The sequence below is a fragment of the Bufo gargarizans genome, chromosome 7 (assembly GCF_014858855.1).
Source record: "Bufo gargarizans isolate SCDJY-AF-19 chromosome 7, ASM1485885v1, whole genome shotgun sequence".
Classification (NCBI taxonomy): domain Eukaryota; kingdom Metazoa; phylum Chordata; class Amphibia; order Anura; family Bufonidae; genus Bufo; species Bufo gargarizans.
The window spans coordinates 43267206-43294181 of NC_058086.1; the positions used below are offsets into that span (position 1 = coordinate 43267206).

The following is a 26976-nucleotide window of genomic DNA, read 5'->3' on the forward strand; positions in this document are numbered from 1 at the left end:
ACTTCTGGCCAGGGTATGGACATGGTCACCTGCACCTCCTGACTGGCTTCAGCATTGTCATGTCCCCAGGCGGCAGATGACCCAGCAGTGATGTAGCTGCTGAATCTGGTCATTGGCTGCAGCGGCGCAGGCGACCATGATCAGATACCAGCTGTAAACAAGCCTGGGACCAGAAGATGGTTGAATATGATCCAGGGTGCAGGACTGACGTGGCGGTGAACAGGTAAATATGAGCCTTTCATTAGCTTGTACATGCTAGGCTCCTTAAGTATATAGTTAAGATTCCAAGAAAACCCCTTTAAGGAATGTTCTCCTGACACAGGCATTACAGACCAATTATATTCTAAGCAAAACTATTAATGAGGCCAGAACATAATGATTTTGTCTTTTACTTCCAATGCACAACTTTTCTTACAATATGAATTATTTCCATGTATACATACTGTAACTCTTTGGAAACCCCTTCAAGTGAGTCATGAAGACTCAGGGGGCATGCAAACAATAGAAGTGCAGAGAATTATTAATGCCATTCTGTCACAGATGTTATGGCTTCCAGCGTATTTTTATGGAATAGCTGTTAGTTCTGAACATTTCAGGGCCCGTGTGACGGACGTCATCCAGCAGTGAAATAGAAGCTTTACTCTTTGTACGCCGTATAGATTTTTATGTAAGCACAGCCGTAGATCCTGCAGCAAATGGAATGATATTCATCGTGGTCTGGATATGGCATCATGATAAAACTGCCTAATAACTTGGCTGTATTTCATTTAGTCAAAGCATCGATCGATCCTCGTAAACCATTCTTCTTTGTCCAGAATGTTCTCTGAAGAAGCCGCATTCGTTCGGACGCATTATTTCTCTCATTATACAGGGAGAGTACATTGGGTCTTTAATAAAAGTGTGTTAAATTCAATTACATTGTTACAGGAGTTGAAAGTGCTTTTTCTTATAGTACAAGAGCAACATCTCACAAGGATCCAGAATATGGCGCCAATGGCTTGCACTAGGCCCATACGGTACCCATTTGCACCCACATTTATAAGGAGTGTGTGGGTACCTTAACCCATTGCACACTATCTCTGTGCACAAATCAATGGTGGGACAGCATGTTCTATATACTGCGTTTTTGACGCAGCCCTGGCCCCATAGAAGTGAATGGGGCTCCAGTGAAAAACGATCGCATCAGCAAGATGCGTTTTTCACGGATGGTTGCTTAGGCTACTTTCACACTAGCGTTCGGGTTTCCGCTCGTGAGCTCCGTTTGAAGGAGCTCACGAGCGGACCCGAACGCAGCCGTCCAGCCCTGATGCAGTCTGAATGGAGGCGGAACAGCTCAGACTGCATCAGTCTGGCGGGGTTCAGCCTCCGCTCCGCTCGCCTCCGCACGGACAGGCGGACAGCTGAACGCTGCTTGCAGCGTTCGGGTGTCCGCCTGGCCGTGCGGATCCGTCCAGACTTTCAATGTAAGTCAATGGGGACGGATCCGTTTGAAGATGCCACAATGTGGCTCAATCTTCAAGCGGATCCGTCCCCCATTGACTTTACATTGAAAGTCTGGACGGATCCGTACTAGGCTATTTTCACACTTAGCTGTTCTATGCTAAAAATAATGCAGACGGATCCGTTCTGAACGGAGCCTCCGTCTGCATTATTATGAGCGGATCCGTTCAGAACGGATCCGCCCGAACGCTAGTGTGAAAGTAGCCTAAGAGATGCTGTTTGTAAACCTTCAGTTTTTTTATCACGTGCATGAAAAACGCATCAAAACGCATTGCACCCGCGCGGAAAAAACTGAACAACTGAGCGCAATCGCAGACAAAACTTGCTTGTGAAATGGTACGAGTTTCACTAAACGCATCCGGAGCCAATCCGTCACGCTCGTGTGAAAGAGGCCTTATGTAGATTTTCCCATGCCTGCTGAGCCAGGTGATCACAATGTAATTTGGATCCTTATATCAAAGGTGTCCGCCACAATTGGATTGTACAGTGTAGAGCCGCAGAATATTATGCCTCAAGGTACATTTTGATGGCCCGAGACTCGGGCAGATTATTGGGAACGAACGTTCCTGCGGACAGTCGTTCCCAACAATCTGCCCATCCGCTGCTCGTTCATCTGGTGATCCTTCGTTCATGCAGGTATCACCGATCATGGCTTCTGGGCAGCAGATTGTGCGGTCTAAACTGCAATCTGCTGCTCAGAAACCATGAATCTGTATGAGGGATCGCAACAGCGATCCCTCTTCCTCATACTGTGAAGGATATCGCTGCATTTAAATGCGTCTCCTTCACTGAATGAGCAGCCAACTGTCGGGAAGGAACTCTTCCTTCTGCTCAGTCGGCCCGTCTAAATCCAGCTTTACCACAGCATGTAAAGCCAACATAGGATTTGCAGGGAATTGTTCATGTTCCAATTGTTCATGTTCCTTTGCAAATTCCCAGTTATGAAGAAAACTAAAACATTGTCCCGGAGAACAGACACAGGGCTGTTCTTTAACTAAACAGTTGATAACTTTTTCCAAACATATCAGCGGACACAGGAACTGTCATCATCATTACTTACATTTTTTTGAGCAAAAAAGGCTGAAAGATTCTGACAGCCCCAAAACGTCACGATAAATGATGTTCCCTGTCGCTTCCTGCCTGAGTCTAGTTGCTTTAAGCCATAGTATTGGGTGTTCAGCCTCTAAATGTAAAACAGAGTGTTTTTATTCACTGACAGAAAGAAGACATAATGAAAATAATAAGGAGTATTAGCAACTGCTACAAGGCACATGGACTTTAGGCGCTGTTCACACTGGCATGACAGTAATGCTGAATCTATGCTGATGTACACTACTGAATTTAGACAGACCACATTAGAGTTTCGGGTTTGCATCAACATCCTTTAAAATAATTATTTATGGAGGTCGCTGTAATTTTGTAATGTATTTGTTTTATCTTTATTGCTCCAATCTCTCATTCTGGCGGCAGTCACATGACCATGTCCATGCAGTTTTCTTACTTCCTGTGATGTTATGTCCTTGGGCAGGGCAGCAATAGGGGAGTGTCTGTGTAACTAGCTGGGTGGGAGGAGCTAAAAACTAGCTGGGCGGTGCTGGAGCTGTGGCAGAGGAAGGAGAAGTGCATCATGGGTTTGGTTGGATACAGGAACAGGAAGTGCTACATTCAGGAAGGAAACAAACCAGAGGGATTGGTTTACATGGTGAAAATGGGTCAGAAGAGTCCAAACTGAAAATGCGCATATCTGTTGAAAACCATAGTAATCCCAGAAAACCGCTTCAAGGTCATTGGGTTCCGGTATTTTTAAACGTCTGCTCTATTCTTACTTGTAAAAATAGCGGAAAAGATTACAGAAATGCTAACCTTAGTCCTGAACATAAGGCTGGGGCTACACTGCGACATACGTCATGTGACAACAAGTCTGTGACTTGTCTGCAACTTGATGTTACACGACTATTTTAGAGCTGTGATTTGGATGTAAAAACACTGCAAAGTCACAGAAAAGTTGCAGGTGAGTCGCATGTCGTATGCAACTTACTTTAAGGTCAATAAAATAAAACTCACAAAATCCATCACATCAGGATTTGTTGCGATTGTCACTTCACAGTCGCGCCTTGTCACGTGCCGCACTGCGACACCATCGACAATCATTAAATCCTATGTTCCACAGCTTTTATGTGTTAAGTGTGATCCGAGCTTTAGCTAGCACATGGCCTGTTACATATTCTCCCACACAGATATACTCATATTTCACTACACATGGTGGCACATCCTATATAATAAAAGCGCAGTGTGAGTGCGCTGTGTCTGTGTGTGTGTCACCAGTTTTGCACTGGGCATGAGTGGCGGGGCAACAAATCAGGACACAGCGCTTTACACGCGGCCGCACCGCCCACAGCATCGCGCCAACCAATAAGGACACGGCGCTGACACTCTATTTCAAATAACTGTTTAACCCCTTCAATGCCACGGTCCTTAGGGACCGCTGTCTGGAAGGGGCTAACCATCGGGCCCTGGCAGCGGCCCGATCCTTGAAGGGTTAATGCCCCCCACACACACACAACCCCTCTGATCTACCCCCCTTTCAAGCACCCCCCACTTTCAAGATGGCAGAGCGCGCAGCACCCCCCCCCCCCCTTTTTCCTTTCAGGATGGAAAGCAGCAGCGTGGTAGAGTGTTAGCTGTAATGTACCACGGGCCTGTTCATCGTGGCCACAGGGACTCAAATATGTATCCGGTTTGTGCATGTGATGGCCGGGCGATTCATAATTCCTTATGAACTGCCGGCCCCAGAAAGTCTGATAATTTCCACTGAACTGGGGAATGCACTAGAGGTCTTTCCTGTTCAATTAGCTGGGTTCCTGGCTGGCTGAATGGAAGTGTGAAAAGTTGTAAACACTGGTGGACTGCTAGAGGTCCTCTGCCATCTGCTGCTTTGAAGCAGGGCCCCCTGTGGTGCTCACTACCACTGCTACCTTTCAGCTGGTGGCTGGTGTGGGGACATGGCTGACAGTAAAAATTAATCCATATTCCTCACAGACTGTTCCTACTAATGTTTATGCACTACTGTTCTAGCACCTGTTATTGTAACGGGCTTAATGTCTAGTCAATAATAAATTGGGACATTTTATTTTCCTCTCAGTCACACCCATGCTTTTCAGGACTGTCAAAGTGGGTGTAAAAAGTGACAAGAAACATGTTCTAAATGTGAGCTGCACCATGTACCTTGGTGGTGATTTGCTAATTCTGGTGATTTTTGTTTAGTGAATCTTCTCCAGTGAGTGAACCTGTTCACCAGACTGAGACAGTCCTGACACAGCTAAGCTTGCTTACAATACGCAGAGTCTAACCTTGAAATGTATATTCTCCAGTGTACATAATGAACTCTGGTGACGTCCGCTCTTCTGTCTACGGACATAACGTTCATCATTAACCCCTTCAGGACCCTGCCATTTTTCACCTTAAAGGGGTTATCCCATCTTAGACAACGGGGGCATATCGCTAGGATATGCCCCCATTGTCTGATAGGTGCGGGTCCCACCTCTGGGACCCGCACCTACAACGAGAACGGAGCCGGGGAGAGTTGTGGCTGGAGGACCCTCAGTTTCCCAGGGTCCGTCCACCACCAGGCGCAGCTCCCCACCTCTCCCATTGAAGTGAATGGGAGCGCACCGCGCATGCCCGGCCACCGCTCCCATTCCTTTCTATGGGGCTGGCGGAAATAGCCGAGCCAGCGCTCTGCTATTTTCGGCGGCTCCATAGAAATGAACGGAGGGCGGCTGCGCATGCGCCCTCCTCCACTTTCTCCGCTCTGTTCTCCTTGTAGGTGCAGGTCCCAGCGGTGGGACCTGCACCTATCAGACAATGGGGGCATATCCTAGCGATATGCTCCCATTGTCTAAGATGGGATAACCCCTTTAAGGATCAGGCCATTTTTTGCAAATCTGACATGTATCACTTTATGTGGTGATAACTTTACTTATCCAAACCATTCTGAGACTGTTTTCTCTTCACATATTGTACTTCATGACAGTGGAAAATCGAGTCAAAAAAATGTATTTTTATTTATAAAAAAAAGCCAAATTTACCCAAAATTTGAAAATTTCTATTTCTCTACTTTTATGATAAATAGTAATACCTCCAAATATAGTTATTACGTTACTTTTCCCATATGTCTACTTCATGCTTGGATCATTTTGTGACGTTAGAAGGTTCAGAAGCAAATCTTGAAATTTTTCAGGTCTGAAGTCACTTTGTGAGGCTTACACAATAGAAACCACCCATAAATGACCCCATTGTAGAAACTACGCTCCTCAAGGTATTTAAAACTGATTTTACAAAGTTTGTTAACCCTTTAGGTGTTCCACAAGAATAAATGGAAAATATAGATAACATTTCAAAATTTCACTTTTTTGGCAGATTTTCCATCTGAATCCATTTTTCCAGTTACAAAGCAAAGGTTAACAGCCAAACAAAACTCAAAATCTATGGCCCTGATTCTGTAGTTTACAGAAATACCCCATATGTGGTCGTAAACATGCTGTACGGCACACGGCATTGCACAGAAGGAAAGCAACGCCATACGGTTTTTGGACTGTTTTATTGACACCATGTCCCATTTAAAGCCCCCTGATGCACCCCTAGAGTAGAAACTCCAAAAAAGTGACTCCATTTTGGAAACTGCGGGATAAGGTGGCAGCTTTGTTGGTACTATATTAGGGTACATATGACTTTTGGTTGCTCTTTTATTTTTTGTTATTTACAACATTCACCTGACAGGTTAGATCATGTGGTATTTTTATAGAGCAGGTTGCTACAGACGCAACAATACCAAATATCAAATATCAAAGCATTTTTGAAAGAAAAAAAATGATTTTTTAGTGTCTCCACATTCTGAAAGCCGTAGTTTTATTTATTTTTTGGGCAACTGTCTTTTGTAGGGGCTCTTTTTTTCGGGATGAGATGACGGTTTGATTGGTACTATTATAGGGTGCATATGACTTTTTGATTGCTTGCTATTACACTTTTTGTCATGTAATGTGACAAAAAATTGCTTTTTTTACACCGTTTTTATATATTTTTTTTACGGTATTCACCTGAGGGGTTAGGTCATGTGATATTTTTATAGAGCAGGTTATTACGGACGCGGCGATACCCAATATGTCTACTTTTATTATTAATGTAAGCTTTACACAATGATTTCATTTTTTAAACAAAAAAAAATCATGTTTGTGTCTCCATAGTCTGAGAGCCATAGTTTTTTCAGTTTTTGGACAATTGTCTTAGGTAGGGTAGGATTTTTGCGGGATGAGATGACTGTTTGATTGGCACTATTTTGGGGTGCGTATGACTTTTTGATCGCTTGCTATTACACTTTTTGTGATGTAAGGTGACAAAAAATGGCTTTTTTGACACTGTTTTTATTTTTTACGGTATTCACCTGAGGGGTTACGTCATGTGATATTTTTATGGAGCAGGTTATTACAGACGCGGCGATACCCAATATGTCTACTTTTTTATTTATGTAAGTTTTACACAATTTCATTTTTGAAACAAAAAAAATCATGTTTTAGTGTCTCCATAGTCTGAGAGCCATAGTTTTTTCAGTTTTTGGGTGACTGTCTTAGGTACGGTATGATTTTTGTGGGATGAGATGACGGTTTGATTGGCACTATTTTGCGGTGCGTATATGACCTTTCGATCGCTTGCTATTACACTTTTTGTGATGTAAGGTGACAAAAAATTGCTTTTTTTTACACCGTTTTTTTTTTCTTTACGGTATTCACCTGAGGGGTTAGGTCATGCGATATTTTTATAGAGCAAGTTATTACGGACCCGATACCTAATACGTATACTTTTTTTTATTTACTTAAGTTTTACACAACAACAGCATTTTTTAAACCAAAAAAACTATGTTTTAGTGTCTCCATATTCTGAGCCATAGTTTTTAATTTTTTGGGCTGATTGTCTTAGGTAGGGGCAAACTTTTTGCGGGATGAGGCGATGGTTAGATTTGTACTATTTTCGGGGGTATACACCTTTTTGATCGCTTGGTGTTGTACTTTTAGTGATGTAAGGTGACCAAAAGTTTTTATATTTAGCACAGTTTTTACTTTATTTTTTTGACGGTGTTCACCTGAGGGGTTAGGTCATGTGTTAGTTCTATAGAGCCGGTCAATGCAGACGCGGCAATACCTACTATATGTACTTTTATTTTTTCCCCTATTTTTTACAATTTTGTTCCTTTTATTTTGGCAAAAGGATATTTTTTTTTTTACCGTATTACACTTACAGCCAATGCATTCCAATACAGAAGTATTGGAATGCATTGTAAAGGGGATCAGACCCCCTAAAGTTGAAGTCCCATAGTGGTAGGGATGTTGCGGGTATCGAAATTTCGATACCCAATCGATACTTTTGTCCCGGTATCGATACGATACCGGGATTTCAGTTTTTTCGATACTGGGCTGCGCTTCTGCGCAGTCTAGTATCTCTGAACATGAGCGCGCTGCTATTGGCGCGCTCATGTTCTCTCAGCAGCACGGGGAGAAGGAAGCTGTCCCCCCTGTGCTGCTGCCGCTGCCACCAATGAGAAGAGAGGGGCGGGCACACTGCGCCACCAATGAGAAGAGAGGGGCGGAGGAGGGGCGGGCGCACTGAGCCACCAATGATAGGACTATTCCCACATAAGAGTGGCGCCCAGCGATGTCCCAGCACTCACCATTATTCCGGGGCGCCGCTCCGTTCGCCCGCAGTGCCCCATTACTGTCTCCTCTCCTGCTCCACATGCTGCTGATTACTATCGGAGCGATGGGAGGAGACATCAGCTTCACTAGTGGGCGGTCCTTCTCCCTGCGCTGCGATTGGACAGCGCTACAGCCAGGGAGAAGGAACGCCCACTAGTGAAGCTGATGTCTCCTCCCATCGCTCCGATAGTAATCAGCAGCATGTGGAGCAGGAGAGGGAGCACAGTAATGGAGCACTGCGGGCGAACGGAGCGGCGCCCAGGACTAATGGTGAGTGCTGAGACATCGCTGGGCGCCGCTCTGTGTAGCCTAATAGTGAAAGTCTGGAGTCCCATATAAAGTAGTCAGTTTTTAACACAATACAGGAGGCGGGTGCCGACAGGGCCAGTCGGAGGAGGAGAGCGCTCCCTGGCCCTGTCAATCACCAGGAGGAGGGGGCGTTTTTTTGAAAGGAGGATGCGGCGGCTACCAGCAAGTAGACGCCCTACTTGCTGGTAGAGAGGTAATTTACATATTATAAAAGTGCTGTTTTTAAAGAAACTAGCCAACAGAAAAGGGTAAGAGCCCTATATATTGAAAAATCGCAGTATATGGATTTTAATTAGCCTATAAAAAAAAATATTACTTTTGGGGGGTGACAAAAGTCCTTTAATTAGAGCTAGGCATGTATACCTGAGTTAGTCTGTCAATGATTGTCAAAAGATCTGTAATTACCTTATAATAAAAGCTTTCATTATAGTCCCCTGTCCCTTTCCACTGCTCCCTTAATAGACAGTTGCTAGGGCTTGTCTGTCTCCGGCTAAGGCTACTTTCACACTAGCGTTTTGGCTTTCCGAGCGGTCCTTCACACTGCATGTCTGCATTAGGCTTCAGAGTGAGGAGGCGTGTCTCTCAGTAAACCAATCTGATTGGCTGGCAGGGAGCTGCTGGCTACAGCACGTGTGTATGTCGACCTGAGGGAAAGCAGTTTTGGCCTCAGAGAACTGGCAGAGGAGCCATCTTGAGAAGGTCTTCATGTAAATTTTTACAGCCGTAACTAAGGGAAAAACTCAGGGAAAACAGTGGTAAGTGAAGAAACTAAAGATTGCTTTATGCATAATGCTGCTGCAGCAGTAACATATGCTTAAAATAGATTTTTTTTTTATAAAAAAAATGGTTACACTTTAAGTTCCCAGTCCGCCCCTGGTTCTAAGGGTCACTGGGTCCCACAGGTGTGACCGCCTCCAATTAGACGCTGATGTAATATCCCAGTGATACACCTTTTGACTTTGCATAAATCAGTATCACATTTAAATAAATTTAACTTTGTAATATACCTAATTAAGGGAAATAGTATCATACTAAAGTTAGAAGACCACCAAAAGGGAGGAGGAGGCTTATGCAGCTGCAGCTTCTCACTCGGGGTACTAGTAAAATAGCCAAATTGGGAGGGAGAATGAAGAATAACAGGAGGAAAACAGGAAGTTTCAGAACAGTAGAGCTCTCACATCACAGAGACACTGCGTCCATAAAGACAAAGCACAACATGACCGACTTCAGACAGTATATCACAAATGTTAGATTTTTATTACTGGTTCAGGAGTTTTAAAATTACCCCCGTTTAACTTGAATCGACAGAAAAGCAATGATACAGGTCAAGTTGGGTTCAAATGGAGCTTGAGGCAGTTTGTCTGGTTGTTCCATCTGCTAGATGGAGACTTCTTATGTCTCCTTAGTACCATATATAGTACCGGAAGAAAGTATCCCCCTCCTCAGGCTTGGCTATTCGCTCATACTTAACACACAACTCCATCCATCATGAACTCTTCGACAAAGAAGGATGAGATAAAAGTGCAGGGTCCAGATGTGAAAAATAGCTGCCAAATGTGGCTCTACTAAATACAAACAGGAAGAGGGACTCGGTATCCCTTCAATCATCTGTAATGGATCCAGATCACTTTGTAGATATTGGAATACTGCTTTTTTCTTCTTTTGTCGTGCGTCAAAAAGCAAAATAAGATCCCATGTGATTCAGTGAAAGGATACTGCTTATGGGCACCGTATAATGCCAATACAATTCAGCAAAATCTTTAGGTGCATGATAGATGTGCCATGTCTGATGCCTGGATACTGCACTCGGCCTCATGGATCTGGGTTGTTTGAATCTGGCATATGCCACCCATAGAGATCTAAGGGCCATATTGTACCTCCATGTGCATCCGATTCTATACAGAGGCAGATTGAGGTTTTTATCTCAGATATAATGAAACCCTGATAAGAGTTTCTGCTTCTAAAGGAGAATATGGTCCCTATTTGTCCTTACCAATAACCCTCCCCATTTGTGCACATCCATGGCAGATTCAGATTTCTGACTTTTGTCAATACATATCAGCAGTGTGAACATACCCTAAGGTTTATTAAGTCTGGGTTCCTGAAGGGCCTCTCTGTTGCTTGCAGTACCTGTAATATGGCGGGCAATAGAGCATGCAAACTTACAGATTTTACATGGGAGAAAAGTTCAGGCCCATAGATCTCTCTGGGTACCACATTATGGGTATGTACCAGACATATTCACAATCCATCTACACCGACGAGAAAAGGGTAACAATGTTTTGCACTTTTGACTTTCAGGCTCCATATCTCACCATCCACTACAGCTTTGACAACCATCGTTTTATAGACATTTGGCTATCTCATATATAAATTGGACTTGCAACTATTTAGCATATGATTAGTTATGCAGATTCTTGTCATGTGACTGCTTTGTTACTGTAGCAACAATGTAGAGAAAATAAATCGACAACGTGCGGTACTCACCAAAGTAGCAATTCAATTTCTTCTTCATTCTTCCTTCATAGGAAAGTTACATACGGGATACTGGGGCGGACACTCTATTGCAGGTGTTAGCGGCTACGGCCCTACTGCTTTGTTACTGTTTTGCACCTAAAATTCTGAATTAAATTTTTTATTAATTTGTTAGTATTTAGTAAATCCACCTTTGGCTTTCTGCACTGCCTGAATCCCTCTGGGCATGCTATAAATCAGATTCAAGCATGTCTCAACCAAAATCTGTTCCCATGTCTCTTCTACATGTTCCCAATGTTGGTGCATACTGGTCGACTTACTTGAGTACAAATACAGCTTTTTATTCAACTCAACCCACAAGTGTTCGATTATGTTGAGGTTTGGGGACTGTGGAGGCCAATTCAGCACTTCTACTTCATTGTCATTGAACCATTGCTTTGCCAATCTCGATGTATGGTTCAGGTCGTTGTCCTGCTGGAACACTATGTCGTCCTTTTCATACCCATAGTACTCAAGTATACGAAGTAACAAGTCTTGTAGGTTACTCATATATAGCTCAGCATTGAGACCACCATCGATCTTGGTCAAGTATCCAACGCCTTTGGCTGTGAAACAACCCCATATCATCAGGCTTCCTTCACCAAACTTGACAGTTCCTTCAGTTTCTTGATCCAGTAGCCCCCTCTTCCTTTGATTCTTCCAGACCATTTGCTCCCATCAGAGTCCAGTCTATTGACTTTCATCTCATTGCTCCAAATCGCCCAATTCCAATTGTTCACTGTTTTTTGCAAACTCGAGCCGACGCTTCTTATGACGATATTGAAGTCGAGGCTTCTTCAGGTTTTTTTCGGGCCACCATTCTAGACTTGTGTAATGCTTGTCACACGGTGCTTGCATTGACGTCTGTAATCTCCCTATTACGAAGCATACGAGCCGCCTCCACTGCCGTGTTTGTCTCGCCAGAACTGATAGACCTTGTGAGGAGCCGACTTGTTGACTCCGATATTTTGCCTGGACCTCTACCTCTTGGCTTTGGAATGGGTGGACGGATTTAATTTCATATTTTTCCAACTGTTATGGCCTCACATGATGCAGCTTGGCCATTTTCTTGGCCGAGATACCGCTATCGATGAGCTGGATGATGCGGTTTCTCTTTCCTTGGGAAATCTTCATTACTGCTCCTGGATTCGAACCAGGGACCTTTCACTTGGGAATCAACCTAATGACACACTGAGCTATTAGGGAATGTGAGAACAGGTTGTAATGTGTAATGTACAAAAAGAAAAAGATTGTTCCACCATCAGCAGAAAAACAGTAACAATGTAGTTACATGAGAAGAATCTGCAGAACTAATCATATGCTAAATAGCTGCAAGTCCAGATAGCCAAGATGACGGTCTATAAAATGAGGGTAGCCTCTCATTCGTGTAGTGGATGGTGAGATATGGAGCCTGAAAGTCAAAAGTTCAAAACATTGTTACCCTTTTGCTCGTCAGTGTATGTGCAGCAGCCCTTAGACGGTCACGCAGCAGCCCAAAGTATTTCAGGAATCAAAGCAACCCAGTGACCTGCTTACTCATGCGATTATGAGTGGACAAAGGTACATGTGACGGAGCAGCGTCATAATGTCAGGAGCACACAGGTGAATGATGGAAAGATCAGGTTCCACCAACAGAACCGAGCAACATCGAGGTCCCATCACCCTGCATTTCTGTAGCTCAGCCATACTACTTTATTTTTGCTTTATAAGAAGTATTAGACTCTCAGATGTGTATGAGCAGTCACTGGGGGCAGTTATATCCTTTCTGGCACATCTGATTATAATATTTCCCTGCAAACAATGCACTTTAACATCCTAGACAAAATGATATGTTACCGTTGTCCTGGGACCATAAGCCTGATCATTAATGCTTCTCCCACTTATGATTCAGAGAAGGGAAATTGCATTCCTGCTGTATTTTCTCTGCAGCGTTTCACCAAACATGGTGATAAAAAGTGTTTCTTGTTTAGTGTTGTGTGAAGAGACGCAGTCTGATAAAATGTTCTCCGACGCTGCTGCCCATCAGGAAGAACTAACACAACAAGAAGAGAGGGAAAAAGAACTATTGCTACAGGGGCACAATAAAACTCAAATGTGCATGGAGACAGATCTATATGGGGACACGTCAGCAGCGTCCAGACGTCTAAGATGGAAGCGCAATTCATCTATGCAAGCTTCAATGTGCAAAATAATTCACCTGATGGGGTTTGTCCTTTCTCATTGCCTACGCAAGATTGAAATGGAAAGCAAGGGCTCTAGTGATGGGCACACACATTAGATAATTGCCAGCGATTATTTTAACATGCATGACTGTTCCTGGGAGATAATCGGCACAATACGCACTGGAAGGAAATTATCTGCACTAGCTATGGCATTGGCAATGAATATGAATACAAGACCAACAGAGCTTTAAAGGGGTGTTCCGAGATTTTTTTTATAAACTGACAAAGAGCAGGTAGCCTTAGAAAATAAACCCCCCAAAAAAACTAAGTCACCTTATTAAATGTCCCTGCACTCTGTTCCAATGATGACATCACATCCATCGTTCACATGACTGTGGCTGCCAACCACTAGCCTCAGAGGTCACTTTCCATTCATACACATGTGGCCACTGAAGACAGTGAATGGCTTGTGACTGCTGTGGGCCCAGTGAGAACTGGAGCGGCAGGGTCCACAGTCTACGCACTGGAGCAGTAGAACATTTAAGAAGGTTAAAAAGTTTTTTGGGGTGTATTTTACATATCCCCTGCTCTTTGCTAATCTTTTAAAACTCTTGGAAAATACCTTTAAGGGCCCATTCCGTCGTGTTGCGGACCGCAAAACATGGGCACCGGCCATGTGAATTCCACGTCGCCGTGAGGACCCATTAACTTCAATGGGTCCGCAATCGGCAGGATATGGTGAAAGATAAAACATGACCTTTTGCGGAGAGGAGACACGGACCTGGAAGCCCACAGAAGGGCTTCCGTGTATTTCCGCCAATGGTTGCACACAACGAGTTCACACATTCAACACTGGCAAAGCGGCACCACGGCCGTGTGAATGAACCCTTAGATGTATGGACTTCATTTTAAAAGGGCATTCTAACCTTTTTCACGTGGTATTCTCTCACAGTTTTAATAGAGGTATTCTCATCCACAGCCCCCAGAATGTGCCATGAATGCCATAAAGACTTTTGGTTGAAGACGTTACTGCAGACTTGAGAAAGGCGTCCTTGAAGTCCGAAACGCGTTGTCTGTTTCTTAGAAGTTCTAATGATGAAGTTACGGTATAACTATTCTGGTTGTGTTTTCGTACCAAGAGATGTCCCTATCTAGGTGAGTCTGAAGACCACATCTACAAATGGTCTCCAAAAGGACAACCAGAGGAACTTTGAAAGCAGCTTTTCATATGAATGGGGGAAACATTGTAACAGGGGGTGCTATGCGCTGCTGTTCCCCTGCTTACCGCCGCGGTCCCGGGCGCCGCACTCAGCGGTGATCTGTGGCCAGTGCTTCCCATTCACCGCTGCAGTCCTGGGCTCTGTCTGTGTGGGTGCTGTGGTTCAGGGATCCACTCCACAGTTTCCTCTCAGCCCTGGCCACATCATGCTTGCTGTTTGTTTTCTGCAGCACTTCCTTAAGGGCCGGCGCTCGTCACTTCCTGGGCTTTATAGGTTAGGTCATGTGACCTCGCTGACCAATCCTAGCCCTCCTGCGCATATATAAGTGGCTCAGCCCCCTTCCCAGATGCCTTCGTATCAAGGTCCTTGTGCTCTGCTAAGGCTCCTGATAACCACTTGTTTCCTGGCTCATATTTGTGTTATTGGATTCTGCTACCCGTCTGATCCCTGCCTGCTAGCCTCGACTCTCCTGTTGCCGACCCAAATTGCCTGACCTGTACCTGTTCCGCCTGCCCTGACTTTTCGCCTGTCTGACTACGCCTCTGCCTCATCCTTCGGTCCTGCACTGTTGCTCCTGGTAATGACTACGCCTGCACTTCTAGTACCTTTCCCTGGTACCGCCTGGACTAACTGCCTCGTGTGCCTATTCTCCTCATCAGGGGTACTGTGAAGAATCGAGGGGTTCACTTAGACAACGCCCTTAGAGGAGGTAGGACACGTGGCACAGTGGGTTCACACCCGCTGGTTCGTGACAAACATGACATAACTGAAGATTCAATACAAAAACAGTCAAAACAAAAGAACATTTGCAAACGTCCTATGAATATTTGAACTGAGACGTGTTGTTAAAAGCAGAACTTTAATGTCTTCCTGGAGATTAAAATACTTGTCTTTTGCATCAGCAATCACTCGCAGCTTTACCTTCAGGACGTGTGTTATATGGAAAATGGAGCTTCCAGAAACCTGCTTTGCCCTATAAACATTTCTGACAACACCGAGCGATTTTGGCAGTGATCGCCTATGTCTGGTTCTACCTGTCGGAGTAGAGGGCAGGTCTGTGCTGAATCTGACATAATTTGATAATTCATCAAGATAATAACCTGTTGTGTTAAGATCACATTTACTGAAAGCTTACAGAATGTGAATGCCATAGGTAGATATACAGACAGACAGACAGACAGAATATAAATACTGTAGATAGATGATAGATAAATTAGGGAAGGTTAGGACAACCTCTCGGTTGCTGCGGCTTTAGAACAGCCTACTAGTTCTGAGATCTTTATTTATAACTTCAAAGAAATTCTACTTCAATAGGATTGTGCTGATTGAAGTAAAATCTACTCTATTAATGTCAATCTGGTCAAATAAAAAAGCCGCTTTCTCAGATCTGTAACTACTCACCGGGGCGGCTGCAGGTCTGACGTAATGTAAAAACGTAGTCTCTCTCTAAACTGATAAGGGTACTTTCACACTAGCAGTTTTCTTTTCCGGTATTGAGTTCCGTCACAGGGGCTCAATACCGGAAAAAAAAAACGTTTTACCCTAATGCATTCTGAATGGAGAGCATTCGGTTCAGGATGCATCAGCTCAGTCCCTCTTACGTTTTTTGGACAGAGAAAATACCGCAGCATGCTGCAGTTTTCTCTCCGGCCAAAAATACTCAACACTTGACGGAATGCCGGATCTGGCATTAATTTACATTGAAGTGCTCCGGCAAAACGCATGCGCAGACCTTTAAAAATGCAAAAAAAATATATTAATACCGGATCCGTTTTCCGGATCCAGTGTTTCAATGCATTTGTCAGTTTGCATCCGGATTGCCGGATCCAGCAGGCAGTTCCGTCCCGCAAGTGTGAATAAGTAGCCTAAGGCCTCCTGCACACGACCGTATGGCTTTTTCAGTGTTTTGCAGTCCGTCTTTCACAGATCCGTTTTTTGTTTCCGGTTCTGTTTCGTTTGGCATATACAGTATACAGTAATTACATAGAAAAAATTGGGCTGGGCATAACATTTTCAATAGATGGTTCCGCAAAAAACTGAATGGATACGGAAGACATACAGTTGACTTGAATGGAGCCACCGAACGTGATTTGCGGGCAATAATATGACATGTTCTATCTTTCAATGGAATGGAGAAACGGAAATACGGAAACTGAATGCTTACAGAGTACATTCCGTTTTTTTTGCGGAACCATTGAAATGAATGGTTCCGCATACGGAACGCAAAAAACGGCCCGTAAACGGGGAAAAAAAACGTTTGTGTGTAGGAGGCCTAACCTGGTTCTTTGTAAATGTAAGTGATTACTTCATTTATTGGTACCATAATACTACACCTGCTGATTTTTCGGCAGATGATGGCTAATGGGTGTTCATATGAACGCTCATTAGTGATCATCTTGCAGTGTAAAGCCTCATTCACACGTCCGTGCTCAAATCCGTGAGCAGGTGGTCAGTGAAGCATCCGTGAAGTGTCCGTTTTTTGCTGTCCGTGTTGCTTCCATGTTTCACTGACACTGAACAGCTGAGAAAATAATTTTCAAAGCATCTCTTCTTAATGATCCGTGAAACACAGATGCAACACGGATGGCATCTGTGGTTTTCACGGACCCATAGACTATAATGGATGTGATGGATCCGTGATCACGGATAAAATAGAGCGTGCATCTGTGCTAAAACACTGATGTGTGAATACACACATTAAAATGAACGGGGACGTGTGCTGTCAGTGAAGAACACGTACAGCACGCGTCCGTGAAACACTGATGTGTGAATGAGGCCCTAATACTGCCACTGATTACCAGATGAATGGTGCTCAATCATCAGGCAATCCAAATCTTCTGACATGTTAAAAAATTATTGTGTCTAAAAATTATCTGCCGCCAGAAAACCACTATACAGCATGGGGACGAGCGATGGGACAGTGATCGTTCCTCCCTGTGTTGCAGAGGAAAACGCTGTATGTAAAAGCAGTGAGCAGGCAATTGCCGTGAGAGAACTGTCTGCTACATCAGGCTGTGTAATACAGGCTTAAAGGGAACCTGTCACCGGGATTTTGTGTATAGAGCTGAGGACATGGGTTGCTAGATGGCCGCTAGCACATCCGCAATACCCAGTCCCCATAGCTCTGTGTGCTTTTATTGTGTAAAAAAAACACGATTTGATACATATGCAAATTAACCTGAGATGAGTCCTGTCCCTGACTCATCTCACGTACAGGACTCATCTCAGGTTAATTTGCATATGTATCAAATCGTTTTTTTGACACAATAAAAGCGCACAGAGCTATGGGGACTGGGTATTGCAGATGTGCTAGCGGCCATCTAGCAACCCATGTCCTCAGCTCTATACACAAAATCCCAGTGACAGGTTCCCTTTAATGCTGATTGGGCAGAGAACACCTGAATTACTCTGCCTGATCATAGAGAGAACTGTGCAGCCATACGTTTAGCTGCACCGTCTTCTCTACCCCTCTCTACCCTAATCTCTATGATCTGTGCAGGAAAAAAGGTGCTGCCAGAGCCTGGAGAGGGGAGTTACCACCAGAATCCAGGTATGCAGCATTAACCCTTCCACTGTCCTCCACCAGGGATATTAACATTAACCATTTCACTGCCCTAGACCTCCAGGGATCCTTACATTAACTCATTTGCTGCCCTAGACCCCCCTACCAAGGAGCATACATCAACCCCTTCACTGCATTAGACCACTATTTATACAGACCTTAAACCCTTCAATGCCCCTAGACCACCAGGTATACTATCATTCACACATATATATATATATAACAATTACAGCACAGTTGCCTTGCAGCTATGGGGTCCTGGGTTCAAATCGGACCATAGACAACATATGCATGGAGTCTGTATGTTTTCCCTGTGTTTTTGTGGGTTTTTAGAGACTTACTGATGGGGACCTTAGTGTGAGGACAGTGTGATGCTAATGTCTGTAAAGCGCTGTGGAATATAGTAGCGCTATATAAGTGCATAAAATAAATAAAATCACAGGATAATGAAAAATGATGATAGCAGTTGAAAGATTTTGATTTTAGTTGCATAGATGCATTAACTATCTTAACATTCCTGGCTGGAGCATTAAAGCATTAAAGCCATGTTCAGACATGGTGGTTTTGCTAGGGATTTGTTTTTTGTTTTTTTTATATCAGAGCACGCATTGGGATTTGAAACCCTCAGCACGCTTACGATTGTACGGAAAAGCTGCAGATGTTACTCTTCGCAATGCAGAGGGCGAAGTTCGACGTGAAACCGCAGCACAACACCTGCATTTAACACGGGCAGATTCTGCGCCAGAATCGCTGCAGATTTTCTACCACATCTGAAATCACCCTAAGACCCAGTTCAAAAAATTCCTGATCACCGTCCACATCCTTAGCTTCATTTGCAAGCAGCAATGATTGCTCCTGAATGGGGATGAACAATCACTAATACGATTGTTCGTCCCCATCCAGTTTCATTAAGAGCTCATTATGCAACCATGATGCTCAATAAAGAATCCTGGACTCACAGAATTACCATCAGAAATTACATCAATGATCAATTGGTCTGAGGGGCGTCCACACTGCGAGAAGGACCGCGTGACGCTGGAAGTAACCCAGTGCAGCTCGAGGGGGCGAATAGTTGTGTCTCCTCCAGTTCTGCCTTCTCATGTTTGTGGCCAAACTGGACAGTGAACCAGTTGTTCGACTCTTGACTGGATTTTTGAATATCAGTAATTATCACCTTTAATGGTTCGTCTGATGATCGAAACTGCACAAAGTCAAACGCTGTTAATTGGTTTTTGGTGAGGGGAGGGGGGGGTCACAGGACCGGTGAGGAGAGGTGGGGGGGGGGTCACAGGACCGGTGAGGAGAGGGGGGGGGGTCACAGGACCGGAGAGGTCACAATGCAACTACAGTCACGCACTTTGGGTAAAAATGTGGCAGGTTTTCGGTTATGGCGACTATTTTGCAATAGTCATTTAAAAGGGTATTCCTGGGATGCATATATTGATGACCTATCCTCAGGATAGCTCATCAATATCTCATCAGTGGGAGAGTCTGACTACCTGCGCCGCCACCGATCAGCTGTTTCACGTAAATGGGCCTGAGCTGCAATACCAAATACAACCACTACACAATGTAGGGCACTGTGCTCGGTATGCTGTGAGGGGGCCGCAGGACCCTCACTGATCTGATAGTGATCACCTATCCTGAGGTTACGCACCAACAGTGTACTCCCGAAAACCCCGGCATCTGTCAGCAGTTTTGTCCCTATGACACCGGCTGACCTCTTACTTGTGCACTTGGTAGCTGAAGACATCGGCTTTAAGAGCTCATGCACACAAACGGATTTTTCTTCTGTTTCCGTCTCGTTTTTTTTAACGGGTCCGTATACGGAACCATTCATTTCAATGGGGCTTGAAGAAAAAAAACGGAAATGACTCCGTGTGTATTCCATGTCTGTATCTCCGCATGTTCCGCAAAAAAATAAATAAATAGAACACGTCCTATTCTTGTCTGTTTTGCGGACAACGACAAGCATTACAACAGATCCGCAAAAGAAAAACGGATGCAACACAGACATCATAAGTTTTTTTTGAGGATCCGTGTTTTGCGTTATTTTGCAAAATACATACAGTCGTGTGCCCAGACCGACCCTGCGGCGGATCCGTGTGCGGATTGTCCCCATTTGATGGCGCTAATTCAACGCCGTCTACGTGCAGAATGCGCTTTTTGGATTTCAAACCCATGTGTGAAAAAAAATGTGTAAACTGTGCCCTGAATTTCCCATTGGAAACAATAGAAGGCGGCTGCGAAGCGGATTTCAGCACATGGTGTCCAAGCCACTCAACTGTCCAGGAGACTACTGAATAAGGGGCTTCTTCATGACCTCCAAGAAGTCGCAGGTAAGTTTTCCACACACGCACTGTATGGGCCTAGAGGTGACGCAAATGCTCGCACCTGACACTAATAATATATTAACGCTGCCGTCCTGTATATCGCACGTATATTCACACCTACAGCTTCCTGCGTCTTTTCTTTTTTTACCTCAGACACGCGGCCCGCCACCTTCCTCCCTCACGTCCCACCTTTCTGCCTGGCTTGGTGACCACGCCCCCGGGGAGGCGGAGACAAGGTGGGCGTGCTCTAACGGGAGGCTCCTTCTGACGTCACAATCTTTCCCAGCATTCCCGAGCATTCACTGCCTTAGCAACCGCGGAGTGAGACCGAGGCGCGGCCGGGTGAGAGGTCAGCAGGAGAGACACCGAGCCAGGCAACGGGCGGCGGCTCGGAGTCACCGGGAGGAGCGCAGGCCGAGGTAAGAGGAGCCGGAGCCGCTCGTGCTGTCAGTCACCGGAGCCCCGCCAGGAGTTCTGAGGAGATTCCTCTCAGGTGTCACAGGCTGTCAGAACGGGATCCCCCGCCGGATGTTACTCGGTCCACGTTGGCTGCCTGTCACTCCTGAGTGGATCTCTCGCGGACGGATCTCACTGGGTCCTGTAAATCGCAGTAGCTCCACTCCGCTGTTCGCCGGATCACCCCTTGTGTTTATCATTAGGCCGCTGGATCACCTGGGATTACACGTGTCAGGCGATCCTGTTACACTGGATCCCCTCCTCCTACTTCTCCTTCCTCTAGATGACTAAATCTCATCTGGGGTCTGTCACTGGGTGGGTTCCTTCAAACGAAAGATCCCATTTGCTCACTGGATTTCATCAAAGTTTTGTCTCCTCTGTCATGGGACCCATAATACTGTAGATCTCCTCATGCCACTCAGTGGATCCTGTGAAAGTGTAGGTCTCCTCCAGTGGATCCTGTGAATCTTTCAGGTCTCTCACTGGATCAAGTAAAACTTTAGATTTTCTAGTTCTCTCAGTGGATCCTGTGAAATTAGATCTGGTATGTCTCTCAGTGGATCCTGTGAAATTAGATCTGGTATGTCTCTCAGTGGATCCTGTGAAATTACATCTGGTATGTCTCTCAGTGGATCCTGTGACAGTTTAGATCTTGTAGGTCTCTCTGTAGATCCCGTGGATCAAGTAGATTTTCTAGTTCTGTCAGTGGATCCTGTGAAATTAGATCTGGCAGGTCTCTCTGTGGATCCTGTGACAGTTTAGATCTTGTGTGTCTCAGTGGATCCTTTGAACCTGTAGGTCTTGTGTGCTTCAGTGGATAATGGGAAAACGCAGGCCTCCTTGTGGGGCTCTCCGCGTGTCCTGTGAATCTGTAGACCGCCGTGTATGTCTCCCCGAGACGCAAAACAGTTCCCCGTGAATGTCTCCTGGGGAGTTCACCAGATCCTCCTATGTCTGGGGTAGATCCAGGTCTGCCGTCAGTGGATTTCCACCTTTCACCCGTCATTAACGCTTCCTGTGTTGTGATTTGCAGATCGTGCCAGTCGGTTACTGATGACTTCACCCCCAACGATCCGTCTGATCGTTTCTGGCTGCTCTGCCCCATCTCTTGTGGGTCATTTCCTTATGCCCCCCCCCCCCCCCCCTCCCCGTCGCCTGTCGTTCTCTGACTTATTGTAACCGATATTGGATGGATCTCATGTGATCGGGGGTAGGTCTGCCATCAGACCCCGCGCCTTGTGCCCGCAGTGGTTTCAGGATGGACATTTCTGACATATGTGCAATATTCTGTATTAGTTCTGGGAATATTGTCAGCATTTCTCTGCCCCCCCCCCCCCCCCCCCTATACATTCAGCGCCCTTTGTCCGCCAGCAGAGCTAGCGCTCTATCCAACTTGTAAAGCTGTTGGGGCCAGGAAGTTGCATCTTGGAGTAAGTACTTGCATCCATCGCAGGGGTGACTCGGATCAGTACCTTTATGGTTTGCAGAGGGGACAGTAAACCCAAAGTGTCTCGTCTCCCTTCCCTTCTCTGTGCAGGTTCATGTAGGATATTGTTCTCTGTTATCAGCTGCTCCGGACCAGGGGAAGACTGTGGTGTCCCTCAGCAGATCATCTCCAGTGCGGCCTCCTGACATCAGCTGCTCCTCTTATAGGTGTACTGCGCCTTTAAATTTCAGAGTGCAGGCTGTTACCCATGAAGTGCCGTAATCCTGTGCAGCAGACGACAGTGGATTGTCTCTACAGTGTCCTATTGATCCCGCAGAGTTTTTTTTTTTGTTTGTTTGTTTTCTCTTCCCACGGCCGACCGTGCAGCGCTTGCCAAGTGAGAGGTTGTGGGCGCAGCCTGCCATGCGGCTCTCCTTCACCCTATCTCGGAGTTAAGGCTGCCGCTTCCTTGGCGAGGTTTTAACCTTGAGAATTATTATTGGAGATATAATTCTTCACTTCTGCTGCAGAACTGCGAATCCCAGCATGCTCTGACAGAAGCGGACTCTGAGGGTCGTAGTTATGCAAGATCTGACGGGCCACAAGTTGGGCACCGCTGCGGAATTTGTCGGAGAAGTGACACGGTAATATCCCCCACCCCACCCCCCCAGTTCTGCACCACGTAGACAGTGAGATTAATTAACATCTGTCCTATAATTAATCCAGTTTTCAGAATCATTCATGTGAGTTTTGCGGGATTAGCGCTCGGCGACGTCTGAAATCCACGCTGCACATATTAAACCAATTAGGGGCGGCTTTAATCAAACAGCTGTCGAAACCCATTTACTGACGGGTTGTAGGTTTCGTTACTGGTTTTGTTGTAGATGCGAAAAAGGGAATAATATGCCTTGTAGAAATATGCAGTGAGGAAGGGGTTAAAATCTGCAAAAAATACTGTGTGCATTCTGTTTTTTGCGGAACGGAACAGCTGGCCCCTGATAGAACAGTGTATCCTTGTCCGTTATGCGGACAATAATAGGACATGTTCTATCTTTGAATGGAAATACGGAAGGCATACGGAGTACCTTTTTTTCTTTTTTCTTTTTTTTGCGGATTCATTTAAATGAATGGTTCCGTATACGCGGAGCAAAAAACGGAGAAAAAAAAGTTCGTGTGCAAGAGGCCTTAGACTGTAGAAGCGCGCTTGCATATACTCTGAATAGGAAGAGCGGAGAAAGTCACTGCCCGACTCCTTTGGTAGATGCTTATCTTCCCTGAGAACTAGAGGATCAGGCATGGTGAAATCCAACATCTGCTCACAATCTAAGTTCCCTATCTACTATGGCTCTGGAGTACACGGAGGAAACGGAACATACAAACTCCATGCAGATGTTGTGGACCCCAGCGCTGCCACTGAGCCACCATGCCCCCTGTCTAGCAGTAACTGTTCGGTTTCCCAGCAGCGCCACCACAGGGGACGTTACAAGTGCCCATTCAAGTCAGTAGGTTGCCTGTGTGAAGTAGGACAGGTCCTCCAGAGTGAGAGATGCTCTAGGGTACCTACCTCTGACAAGAGATGAGGGTCCTGAACCTTGGTGCCCCCTCAATTAGGTCTGAATTCTTGTATAAGTGTATTAACATAGGTTTTTAAAAACCAGAGTACTGTCAACATGATGTGCAACGTTTTCTACGCTAAAGGGGTTGTTAGAGATAAAAATAATACCGTAACTGTAAGGCATGGGAAGGGATTTAAATAATAAAAGGCTATACTAACCCCCTCCGTTCTAGCGCCACCTCTTGGATCCACCCTGCCGGTCGTGCCCGTATACCGCATGTGACCACTGCTGCTACATTCTGCAGCAGTCATGCATGGTATATGGGACATCATGGCTGCAGCGACAGGGAGGAGTTTGGAATGGCGAGTGTAACAAGTGTTTTATTGACTATATCTTCTCTACCCTTTACTATTTGTTTTTTTTTTTTTTTTTTTTTTTTTCTTCAAACTAGGACAACCCCTTTAAAAGTAGAGGCACAGAATCTGGCCCGTGGATTCCTTGGGTGCTGATCTAGGGACTGCCATTCTGTGCGGGTGCAATGCGAACGCACAGAATCCTGACCCATTCATTTCAATGTGTCTGTGTACATGAGCGTTGCTTTTCACGCATCACTTGCTGCAATTTGCACGCAACGCACATGTTCTATATTCTGCAATATTTTTATTTATTTTTTTCACGCAACCCTGGCCCCATAGAAGTGAATGGAGCTGCGTGAAAATCGCATCCGCAAGCAAGTGTGGATGCGATGCGTTTTCCCATGGATGGTTGCTAAAAGATGTTTTTATACCTTCAGTTTTTTTTTTATCACACGCGTGCAAAACGCATTAAATCGCATTGCACCCGCGCGATAAAAACTGAACGCGATCGCAACCAAAACTGACTTTGTTTTCAAAATCGTGCTTTTCACTTGACGCATTCGCAACGCATCCGGACCTAATCCGCACACGCACATCTGCAAGGGGCCTTAGCAAGCTCCATGAGACTGTAGGAGTCGGACCTCCTAATTCTGTGCCGCTTCCTCTGTAGTATTGTCCCCCACCCCAGCTTAGGCCTCGTGTCTGCACTTCATAATGTGACCAGTGCTGAGCCTTCGTGTTAATGGTGGTCTAGGGGCTTCCACTAGACTCCTCTTGCTAGAAGAGCCTACACGTTGACATGTCAGACCTTTATTGCACACTGCTGGCAATTCATTCCAAAACTTCTAGCAGGAATAATAGAGGAATGGCACAACATAGTCACAAGAATAGATGTTCCAGATACGTTATTACTTGGGGAGTGCAAGTAGTTACTAGAGAATTGAAGGGTCTCCACATAAATGGATGATTGCTGGAGTCCAGGCTCTGCGACCCCCACAGATTATTAGATTTTTCTGCCTCTCTGGTTCTTTGTCCTTTTCTCTTGCTTTTTGGACATTTTACTTTTGTAGCTTGTGGATTTCATTCGGCGCGCACACACCCTGCACAGCTGCCATGTGTAGTCTCCGGGGTCACATATCAGCGCATGGATTCTGTGGAAAGCGGCAGATGTTCTGGGCCTGAACATGTGAATCATACAGTGTAAGGGCTCGTTCACACGAACGTGTGAAGCCCGTGCTGTGGAACGCAAATTGCGGTCCGCAATGCAGGGGCACCGTCCGTGGGGCAGGTGCATGGGGATCGCAGACCCATTTACTTAAATGGGTCCGCGATCCTTCCATTCCGCAAAAAAAGATAGAGCAAGTTCTATCTTTTGCGGTGCAGAAGAACGGAACTCCAGAAAGTACTCCGTAGTGTTCCGTATCTCCGGATTTGCGGACCCAAATGTGATGTGAAATGGCCATGGAACGGTGCCCATGTATTGCGTATCCACAATACAGCAACGGGCATCACACATTCGTGTGAACGAGCCCTAAAGCGGGAGAAAAACGGACACGGCTCCTCCACGAACTCGCAGGTGTCAGTCAGGGCTCCAGTAGGGTGTCGTCCAAACACTCTTTGCTGATTTATTTTCAAACCCCTCGTTTTGTACTTAAAGGGGTTTCCAGAAACATCTGTTAATAGGCCTTGTGTGATGCGGTTTAAGTGAATGGAGCTGGATTGCAATACCAGACCCAGCCTATGGATGGATGTGGCGCTGTTCTGGGAACAAAGCGGATTCTTGTTTATGATCCTGGACGTCCCCTTTTAAGTCGTTTTTTTGGGGGTCTTTCTAAGGAGGTCTCCTCAATATCCGATGGGGGAGGGTGCAAGTCCTGGCACCCCCAACGATCTGCTGTTTGTAGAAGGTCCAGAGTCCTCCGGTGGTCCTGAGAGTCCCGTGTTGTGGGTAGTATTCTGCCCCGTCTTTCAGCGGCCAGCACTCAATGATTTACTTCTCAGGCTGGACTTGAGAGGAGATAAGGAGTCTTTTCCTGGCATTTTCTAGCGGAGTCTTTAATAAGACGCTGAAACTTCCTCGGTCTTAGAACAACACCCTGGAAGTTTTTCGGTTGTGTACTCTGACGGCGTGACTTCATCTGATTGCTTCATGGAGAGCTTCCGACTCCCTTTTGTGGGTTTATAGCCTCTGGTGTGTCAGAGTCGACGGTGATGTAATTCACATTATGGTCTTTTCTTTTAGTTAACTTTCGCTTTTTTTTTTTTTTTTTCTCTTTGAGCATGGAGTCCTTAAAGGGAAACTGTCCAGGATAAACAACTTGATTCCTAGAACCATAAAAAAAAAAACTAGCTGCACCAGTTCTGCCCCTTCTTCAGCTGATCTGCTCGCTCTCCCAGTTTACAGTCATCTACTAGGACCATAAGTCGTATGATCGCGCCTCTAATTGCCACCCGCCCCTTTGTAGTCCCGATGTAAAAGGTGGCTTATGTCATGTGACTTAGACCTTTGCGGATGACATATCGGGGGGCGTTCACATGGCTTGTGTACGGGGAAGATTGGTGCAATAATTAAAACTGGTTGTGGCGTTCCCTCGGTGCACTGAAGCCCTTATTTTCAGACGCCACAACCAATTTTAACGAGACAGGTATTATTTTAAATATCAGGATCAGCAGGGTTGATCCGGCTGACAGAGGTTGGCCAGTCTATATTACTTACTACCCTCCCCGGAAGGTGCTTGGCGCTGGTTCGGCACAATTGCATGATGCTCTCTCCATTCATTTCTATGGGACTTCCGAAAATGGCTCGACTGTTTTCAGAACTTCTGTGCAAGTGAAT

The 26976-nt window shown here is 45.4% G+C and overlaps 1 protein-coding gene and 1 long non-coding RNA gene across 2 annotated transcripts in view; one reads left to right on the top strand and one right to left on the bottom strand.

Annotated features, from left to right (window-relative positions):
• Positions 1-370: 370 nt before the first annotated feature.
• Positions 371-20565, bottom strand: LOC122944064. Its single transcript, XR_006390931.1, has 3 exons — positions 20495-20565; positions 2561-2683; positions 371-887 (listed from the first exon to the last, which is right to left on the bottom strand). It is a non-coding gene; the product is annotated as an uncharacterized LOC122944064 (long non-coding RNA).
• A 72-nt stretch (positions 20566-20637) lies between these two features.
• Positions 20638-26976, top strand: part of GNG12 (G protein subunit gamma 12) — a 67156-nt gene continuing 60817 nt past the window's right edge. The window contains exon 1 of the mRNA XM_044300797.1: positions 20638-20765. The gene's annotated coding sequence lies outside the window, so the exon portion shown is untranslated. The remainder of the gene's footprint in view (positions 20766-26976) is intronic.